This window comes from Heloderma suspectum, chromosome 1 (genome assembly GCF_057233095.1).
Source record: "Heloderma suspectum isolate Gila_16-S chromosome 1, 16-S_ref, whole genome shotgun sequence".
NCBI lineage: Eukaryota > Metazoa > Chordata > Lepidosauria > Squamata > Helodermatidae > Heloderma > Heloderma suspectum.
The window spans coordinates 358,973,861-358,982,225 of record NC_139458.1 but is presented as its reverse complement, the minus strand read 5'-3'; positions in this window follow the sequence as shown (position 1 = coordinate 358,982,225).

Genomic DNA, 8,365 nt, shown 5'->3' with positions numbered 1-8,365 from the left:
AATGTCATGCCATTATTTTGAAATGGGCAATGAAGAACTGTATATACCTCAGAGCTGCTGCTCTATTTTCACATTTTTGAAGGAGATCTCCTCCTGGAGACCACCTGATCTCCCAGTCCAACCCTCTAGGATTCCCTGGACCACACCACCTTTCCTGCAACTGCTGACTGTTTCTTGGTTTCTGGCTTTTGCAGTTTTTATCCCCATTCTAAAAGGTTGATACGGCTCGCCTAAAGCTTAGTTACGAGCAGTAAGAGCTTTAAGCTAAAATATGCTGGTATTTTTAGTATTTCTGCTATTTTTGGCCCTGCCCCCTTTTGCCTTTGGCCCTGCCCACCATTGGAATGTGGCCTTTGAGAGCTTCTCTGAAATTGAATTCTGCCCTTGGGCTGAAAGAGGTTCAACACCCCTGATATTGCTTGTTAGCTTCCCTGGGCTCTTTATGGGGAAGGGTGGGCGATATATGGTGCCCAGTGCTTTCTGTTGCCACTAACTGCTCTGCTTGCTAAGGGAGGAGCTCTGACATCAGGCCTGCCTAAATCAGCAAATAGCTAAACAAGCAAAACTTCCCCCTCTGGTTTCAGTTTGACTAATGTGGAGGGAATGTTCTCATAGCTAGGCCAGCAGCGGCAGAGCTATGCCTCAACCCTACCCTCTTTCCCTCCCTGTTAACTAGAACACCCTGTAATCTCCATTTCTTTCCGAGAGAGAAAAAACAACCAGTGCGCTGCTGTGACAAACACAAAGGCACCCCACTTTTCTTATAAGGAAAACTGGCTGGAAGGAACTTTGCGTGTTATTTACTCCTGGATAGCACCACCACCAGTTCAGAATATTCTGACTCTAAGCCAGACGCACTTCAGAACTACTGGAACTTCTGAGAGAAGGGAAATAACACTTGTCAAGTTCATCGGCCACTGCCAGCCTGGACCCGATCCACTTACCTCTCCTTGACTTGGAGCACGAGCAAATGGCCAGGAACAGTGAGTGAGATGAGATCCTGTGGCTAGGCAAGCTGAACTTAATCAGCTTCGGAGTTCAAATTAATTAAAAGGAAGAAAATTATTTAAAACAACATATAATAGGCAAAAGACAAAGCTGCAATAAAAGAAATGAAACATATATGCACTAACTGAACTATATAATATCTAAGGCAGACATCATAACTTACGAAGTATTGTAGCTGCTATGCGAAACATCATTGGTCATCTCAGGCAATTCATAGAAGGCATTCTGGAGTGTCAAAAGTGTGCGTGCGTGCGGTGGGGGGGCATTCTTATTCATGGTGGGAGGCTGGGAGAGAAAAGGGGGACCCAGCCAATCATTTGTAGAATAAATTTTCCTTGGGTCACCTGAGGGATGTCACTTAGACAGAAGAATCAGATTAGCATGGAAGTAGGCAATTCATTGCTGTCCAGAAGGTTTAGACTACAATTCCCATAATCCTTGAGCATTGTTCATGCTGACTTGGCATGATGACGATGATGACGATGACGATTTTTTTAGGCCATCTTTAAGGGTAGAAACCTTTCAAGGCGGCATACAGGATCAAAAACCACACAAAAGTATACGAACAGGCAATAAATAAATATGTAATAAAATACTATAAAAACACTATAAAAAAGTAAAAACAGATAACAGCAATAGAACCTGCAGCCCACAGATTATGGGAAGGCTTGTGAAAGCAGGTGGGTCTTCAAAGCTTTCCTGATGAACCACTGATGTTAGCTGAGTCTAGAGGTGTGGGACCACCACTGAAAAAGCCTCTCTCTTGTACTCATCACACTATCTGCCTTTGATGGGAGTTATAGTCCAAAACATCTGGAGGGCATCATGTTTCCTAACCCTGGTAGCACCTACCAATGACCCAGCAATGGGTTGGGGTGTGAATGGGAGCAATCTCCTCTTTGTTTCCAGGAGACTGGAATAACTGAAAGAGAAACATCTTCCTTGGATTCATGCAAAACTCAGTCTATATGAGAGCTTGCTTTGGGGATCATGGACTAAGAGAAGCTTTGGGCAGAAATGGGGAACTTAGAAGAGAAACACGGGCTTTGAGTTTCCATTACAGTTGCTAAACAGGAAATTAATCCCCAATAGGGTGCTTATTTCATTTCATTTCACTTATTTCTATACCGCCCCATAGCTGAAGCTCTCTGGGTAGTTCACAAAAATTTAAAACCATTAAAATACATTACACAAAGTACAAAAGGAAAGGCATTTACATAGGAGCATATAAACAGATAACACAGACAACATATACCTAAAAACAATTTGTTAAACCGTCAAAGATGATCCAAGACCTAATTTAAAACTCATTGTCTTTATGGGTAGTATGGCAAAGAGGTGTTCATCTAGTTTCCGGGACTAATTGTGGGACTTGTGTAAGTGCTCAGAGTCCATTTAGGCCTTCATAGCTCAGGAGAGCTAGTGAATCCATTGGCCAAAGGATTAAGAGCCACTGGGGCACTGCAGCTCTCCCTCCCTAGAAGAATGTCACGGCAAGCCTGGCCCCAACCGTGAGTCAGGGAAGGAACAGCTGCAGAGAGCTTGTTCTTGCCTCCCTTTCAGTCAGAAAGAACTCTCTGCTCCAACTGCCCATTGCACTGAAATGGCAGAACTGAAGGGAAGCACCATCTGGCCCCATCTATTCGCCAGAGGATTATGGGCCTGCTGCTGGATTGTGCATGCATCTGTGTGGTTGGATTTTTGTTTTGTTTTCTATTCTTGCCATCTGTTGTAAGACACGTTGAAGAACAGTCAAATGAAAAGTGGGATACACATCTTCAAAATAAAGACATACTCCTCCCTATATAAGTAAATGAAAATTACTCACACTGGGGCAAAAACATCATAACCTCACATATACACTGATGGAAGCTCAGCCTCACTGCCATATCAAGTGTACCTCCTAATGCAGGGATACAAACAGTGCACACACCCCTCCCCCCCACAGCATCTGCCACCACTGAAAAACCTGTGGCTTAACTAAAAAAAAATGCTCTTGGAATGGGCCCAATGGTTCTTGCCATAGAAGCCTTGTTCCTAGAGCATCCCAGGGCATCCTAGGAAGCAATGCTTGAAGGCTTCTGCCTGTCTTCTAGGGCACTCTGGGGATGCTCTAGGAACAGGGCTTCTATAGAAGGAACCATAGGTCCTGTTCCTAGAGTCTGAAGGTAAACCTGTTTCCTGCCTAAAAGACCCCAGGAAACAGTTGGCATTTTCCACTTGAAGCTGAGAGCCGTAAAGCAGCGACCAGCTGTGGTGGGGAGGAGGTGATAGCCGCCTCCTTCTCCCAGCAGCCCCCCCCCCAGCAGTATGTGTGTGTGTGAGTGAATGGTGTATGTGAATGTGCATGCATGTATATGTATGCGCATGTATGTATGTATGCACATACCAGCTCAGTTTAGCTCTCCTTTTCAATTTTGTGCTAAGTACTCATGGTGATGAGCACACCTTACTTAGATCCCCTTTTGACATTTTTGTTCTAGACACTGACCTCTCCCCTAAACCAAGGTCTTAAAAGGGAATTATTTCCAGTTAAAGTTCAGTTCATGCTCAGACTTGCAACTGTAGCTAGATTGGCTCCCCCACTCTTTCCCCCCACCTAGGTTTACCTTCCCCATCTGTGTTTGTTACTTTGCTCTTGGTGTAGTCAGGGTTTCCCAGGAGCACACAGACTCAAGTTCCTCTTCCAGCTTTTTTCCACCAAAAAGCCTCATAATGTCCAAAGGTCAAAGGGAACTGCTAAGGTTTCATTGGCATCCAGTTCTTCATCACAGACCCACTGAAGACTAGCTCCTGTGGCCTGGAACAAAGAACTGCCTGGCCTGCAGCGTTCAAGCCCCCCCCCCCCCCGCTCACCCCACTTTGGAGAAAAGCTCTTTGGCCCTCCTGCTCAGGATAAACTAATATCTGCGCTCTGGTTTCTTCTGTTTCTAGTGTCTTATCTCTCCTACCTCTCCAAATCTCAATCCTCTCTACCCGTGCTAACCCAAACCCCATGTTGAGATTGCCCTGTTGCAATTTGGCCTCCTGGGTGTTCATCCACTTCCCTAATGCCCTCCCATTTCATCTGGAGTAAAGCTCCCACTCATTACTTCCCTATTATGTGCTCCTATGCCCATGACTTATCTCTCTCTTTTCATCATCTGCTCTCTGTAGTCTCAAATAGATTGCTGGTGGTCCTGTTCAAGTCCCAGTGGTGCAGTGGTAAATTCTGAAGTGCACATCATGACAGTCCCCAAAACCATGCCCCCAAGGAGAATCCCAACCTTCAGACAGCTGTGTTGATCCTTATCAACAAACTAGTTCTAGTACTTCTGATTTCCCCCAAGAGCAGGTCTTTTGTACAGCTAATGGATCTTAATCCCTCATTTAAGGCAAGGCCACCCCAAAATACTTTGCATTACAACAGGCATTGTTGTTGTTCAACGTGTCCGACTCTTCGTGACCCCATGGACCATAGCACGCCAGGCCTTCCTGTCCTCTGCTCTCTCCCGGAGCGTGCTCAAATTCATATTCATTGCATCGGTGATGCTATCTAGCCATCTCATCCTCTGCTGTCCCCTTCTCCTTTTGCCTTCAGTCTTTCCCAGCATCAGGGTCTTTTCCAGTGACTTTTCTCTTCGCATTAGGTGGCCAAAATATTTGAGCTTCAGCTTCAGTATCTGTCCTTCCAATGAGCACTCAGGGTTGATTTCCTTTAGGATTGACTGATCTGACCTCCTTTCAGTCCAGGGGACTCGTAAGAGTCTTCTCCAGCACCACAGTTCAAAAGCATCAATTCTTCAGCGCTCAGCCTTCCTTATAGTCCAGCTCTCACAGCCATACATTGCTACTGGGAAAACCATAGCTTTGATTATACGAACCTTTGTCGGCAAGGTGATGTCTCTGCTTCTTACTATGCTGTCTAGGTGTGCCATTGCTTTCCTCCCAAGGAGCAAGCATCTTTTAATTTCATGGCTACAGTCACCGTCAACGGTGATCTTGGAGCCCAAGAAAATAAAATCTGTCATAGCTTCCATTTCTTCCCCTTCTATATGCCAGGAAGTGATGGGGCCAGATGCCATGATCTTAGTTTTTTTAATGTTGAGTTTCAAACCAGCTTTTGCACTCTCCAGTCTCATCCTCAACAAGAGGGTCTTTAGATCCTCTTCACTTTCTGCCATTAGGGTGGTATCGTCTGTGAATCTGAGGTGGTTGATAATTCTCCTGTCAATCTTAATTCTGACCTGTGATTCATCCAACGCAGCGTTTCTCATGATGTACTCTGCATATAAGTTAAATAAGCAGGGTGACAATATACAGCCTTGTCGTACTCCTTTCCCAATTTTGAACCAATCAGTTGTTCCATGTCTGGTTTTTACTGTTGCTTCTTGACCCTCGTACAGGTTTCTCAGGAGACAGGTAAGGTGGTCTGGTACTCCCATCTCTTTAAGAATTTGCCACAGTTTGTTGTGATCCACACAATCAAAGGCTTTAGCGTAGTCAATGAAGCAGAAATAGACGTTTTTCTGGAATTCTCTTGCTTTCTCCATGATCCAGGAAACGTTGGCGATTTGATCTCTAGTTCCTCTGCCTCTTCGAAACCCAGTTTGTACTTCCAGTAGTTCTCGGTTCACATGCTGCTGAAGCCTAGCTTGTAGGATTTTGAGCATAACCTTGCTGGCATGTGAAATGAGTGCAATTGTACGGTAGTTTGAACACTCTTTGGCGTTGCCCTTCTTTGGAATTGGAATGTAAACTGACCTTTTCCAGTCTTGTGGCCAATGTTGAGTGTTCCAAATTTGTTGGCATATTGAGTGCAGCACTTTAACAGCATCATCTTTTAGGATTTTAAATAGCTCAGCTGGAATACTGTAATCTCCACTAGCTTTGTTGTTAGTAATGCTTCCTAAAGTCCACTTGACTTCACTCTCTAGGATGTCCGGCTCAAGTTCAGTGACCGCACTATCATGGCTATCAGGGACATTAAGTTCTTTCCTTTATAGCTTTTCTGTGTATTCTTTCCACCTCTTCTTAATCTCATCTGCTTCTGTTAGGTCCCTGCCTTCTTTGTCCTTTATCATGCCCGTCTTCACACAAAGCGTTCCCTTGATATCTCCGATTTTCTTGAAGAGATCTCTAGTCTTTCCCATTCTATTGTTTTCCTCGATTTCTTTGCATTGTTCATTTAAGAAGGAACTTGCTATTCTCAGGAACTCTACATTCAGTTGGATATATCTTCCCCTTTCTCCTTTGCTTTTCACTTCCCTTCTTTCCTCAGCTACTTGTAAAGCCTCATCAGACAGCCACTTGGCTTTCTTGCATTTCTTTTTCTTTGGGATGGATTGAGTTGCTGCCTCCTGAACAGTGTTACGGACCTCTGTCCATAGTTCCTCAGGCACTCTGTCTATCAGGTCTAATCCCTTAAATCTATTCCTCACCTCCACTGAATATTCATAAGGGATATGATTTAGGTCATGCCTGAATGGTTTAATGGTTTTCCCTAGGTTATTCAATTTAAGCTGAAATTTTGCAAGAAGCAGCTCATGATCTGAGCCATAGTCAGCTCCAGGTCTTGTTTTTACTGACTGTATGGAGCTTCTCCATTTTTGGCTGCAAAGTACATAATCAATCTGATTTCGACATTGACCATCTGGTGATGTCCATGTGTAGAGTCGCCTCTTGTGCTGTTGGAAAAGAGTGTTTGCTATGATCAGTGTGTTCTCTTGGCAAAACTCTATTAGCCTTTGTCCTGCTTCATTTTGTACACCAAGGCCATGCTTACCTGTTATCCCGGTGATTTCTTGACTTCCTACTTTAGCATTCCAATTCCCTATGATGAAGAGGACATCTTTTTTTGGTGTTAGTTCTAGAAGGTGTTGTAGGTCTTCATAGAACCGATCAACCTCAGCTTCTTCGGCCTCAGTGGTTGGGGCATAGACTTGAATTACTGTGATGTTGAATGGTTTGCCTTGGATTCGTACTGAGATCATTCTTTTGTTTTTGAGATTGTACCCCTGTACTGCTTTTCCCACCCTTTTGTTGACTATGAGTGCTACTCCATTTCTTCTAAGGGATTCTTGCCCACAGTAGTAGATATGATGGTCACCTGAATTAAATTCACCCGTGCTTGTCCATTTTAGTTCGCTGATTCCCAAGATGTCAATGTTCAGTCTTGCCATCTCATATTTGACCACCTCCAGTTTACCTTGATTCATTGATCTTACATTCCAGGTTCCTAAACAATACTGTTCTTTACAGCATCGGACTTTCTTTTCACCACCAGACACATCCACAGCTGAGTGTCCTTTCAGCTTTGGCCCAGCCGCTTCACTCTTTCTGGTGCTACTTGGAAATTCCCTCTGCTCTTCCCCAGTAGTATATTGGACATCTTCCGACCTGAGGGGCTCATCTTCCAGCATCATATCTTTTAGCCTTGTGATATGTTCCATGGGGTTTTCTTGGCAAGAATACTGGAGTGGGTTGCCATTTCCTTCTCCAGTGGACCACATTTTGTCAGAACTCTCCACCATGACCTGCCCGTCTTGGGTGGCCCTGCACGGCATAGCTTATGGCTTCACTGAGTTATGCAAGCCCCTTCGCCACAACAGGGCAGTGATCCATGAAGGGGCAACAGGCATAGCCAAGAACAATGGCTTGGATTGCACTTCAGCTAAGCACAGAGAGAAAAGGAGAGTCTGAGGTTGGTGGCAAATAATGTCAGTGTCCCTACTAATCAAAGAGACCTGATGCTTTGATCCTGCCAGCCCTGGTTCCAATTCATCACTGTCAAGTACTGGCTGTGCACTAACTGGATTTGAATAAGGCTTATGTACACATTCCCCTTTTCTTTTTGTAATAAAATAAGCATGTTTGATTATGCTTAGGTACTGGCCTGCGTGTTTTCTTGTTAATTCCCCTGCCTGGGCACCCCAATTACTGCCAAGGTGCACTGTGAGCCTGAGTTAAAGATTCCTGGTACCGGAATGCTGGCTGGGGAACACTGGGAGTTGTGGGACATTTTTCTGTCTAAATATGCCTAGAATTGCATCATAAGAGAGAAGTTTTTCTATGTTTCTCATAATACTAGAGTCCAGAGTCATCCAATGAATGATGGGCAGGAAATTCAGAACAGATAAAAAGGAAGTACTTCTTCACAGAAGACATAATTCATTTATGGGATTTGCTGCCACAAGATTTAGTGATGGCCTCTAGCTTAGTTGGCTTTAAGAGGGGATGAGAGAGTCATGGAGGATAAGGCTATCAATGGCGACTAGTTGAGGGCTCTATGGCACAGGTGCACAAGGTTTTTTGCCCCAAGGGTCAAATTCAGTTTTGCCAGGGTGGGGTGGGAGTCATGGGCTGTTGTAGACTTCTG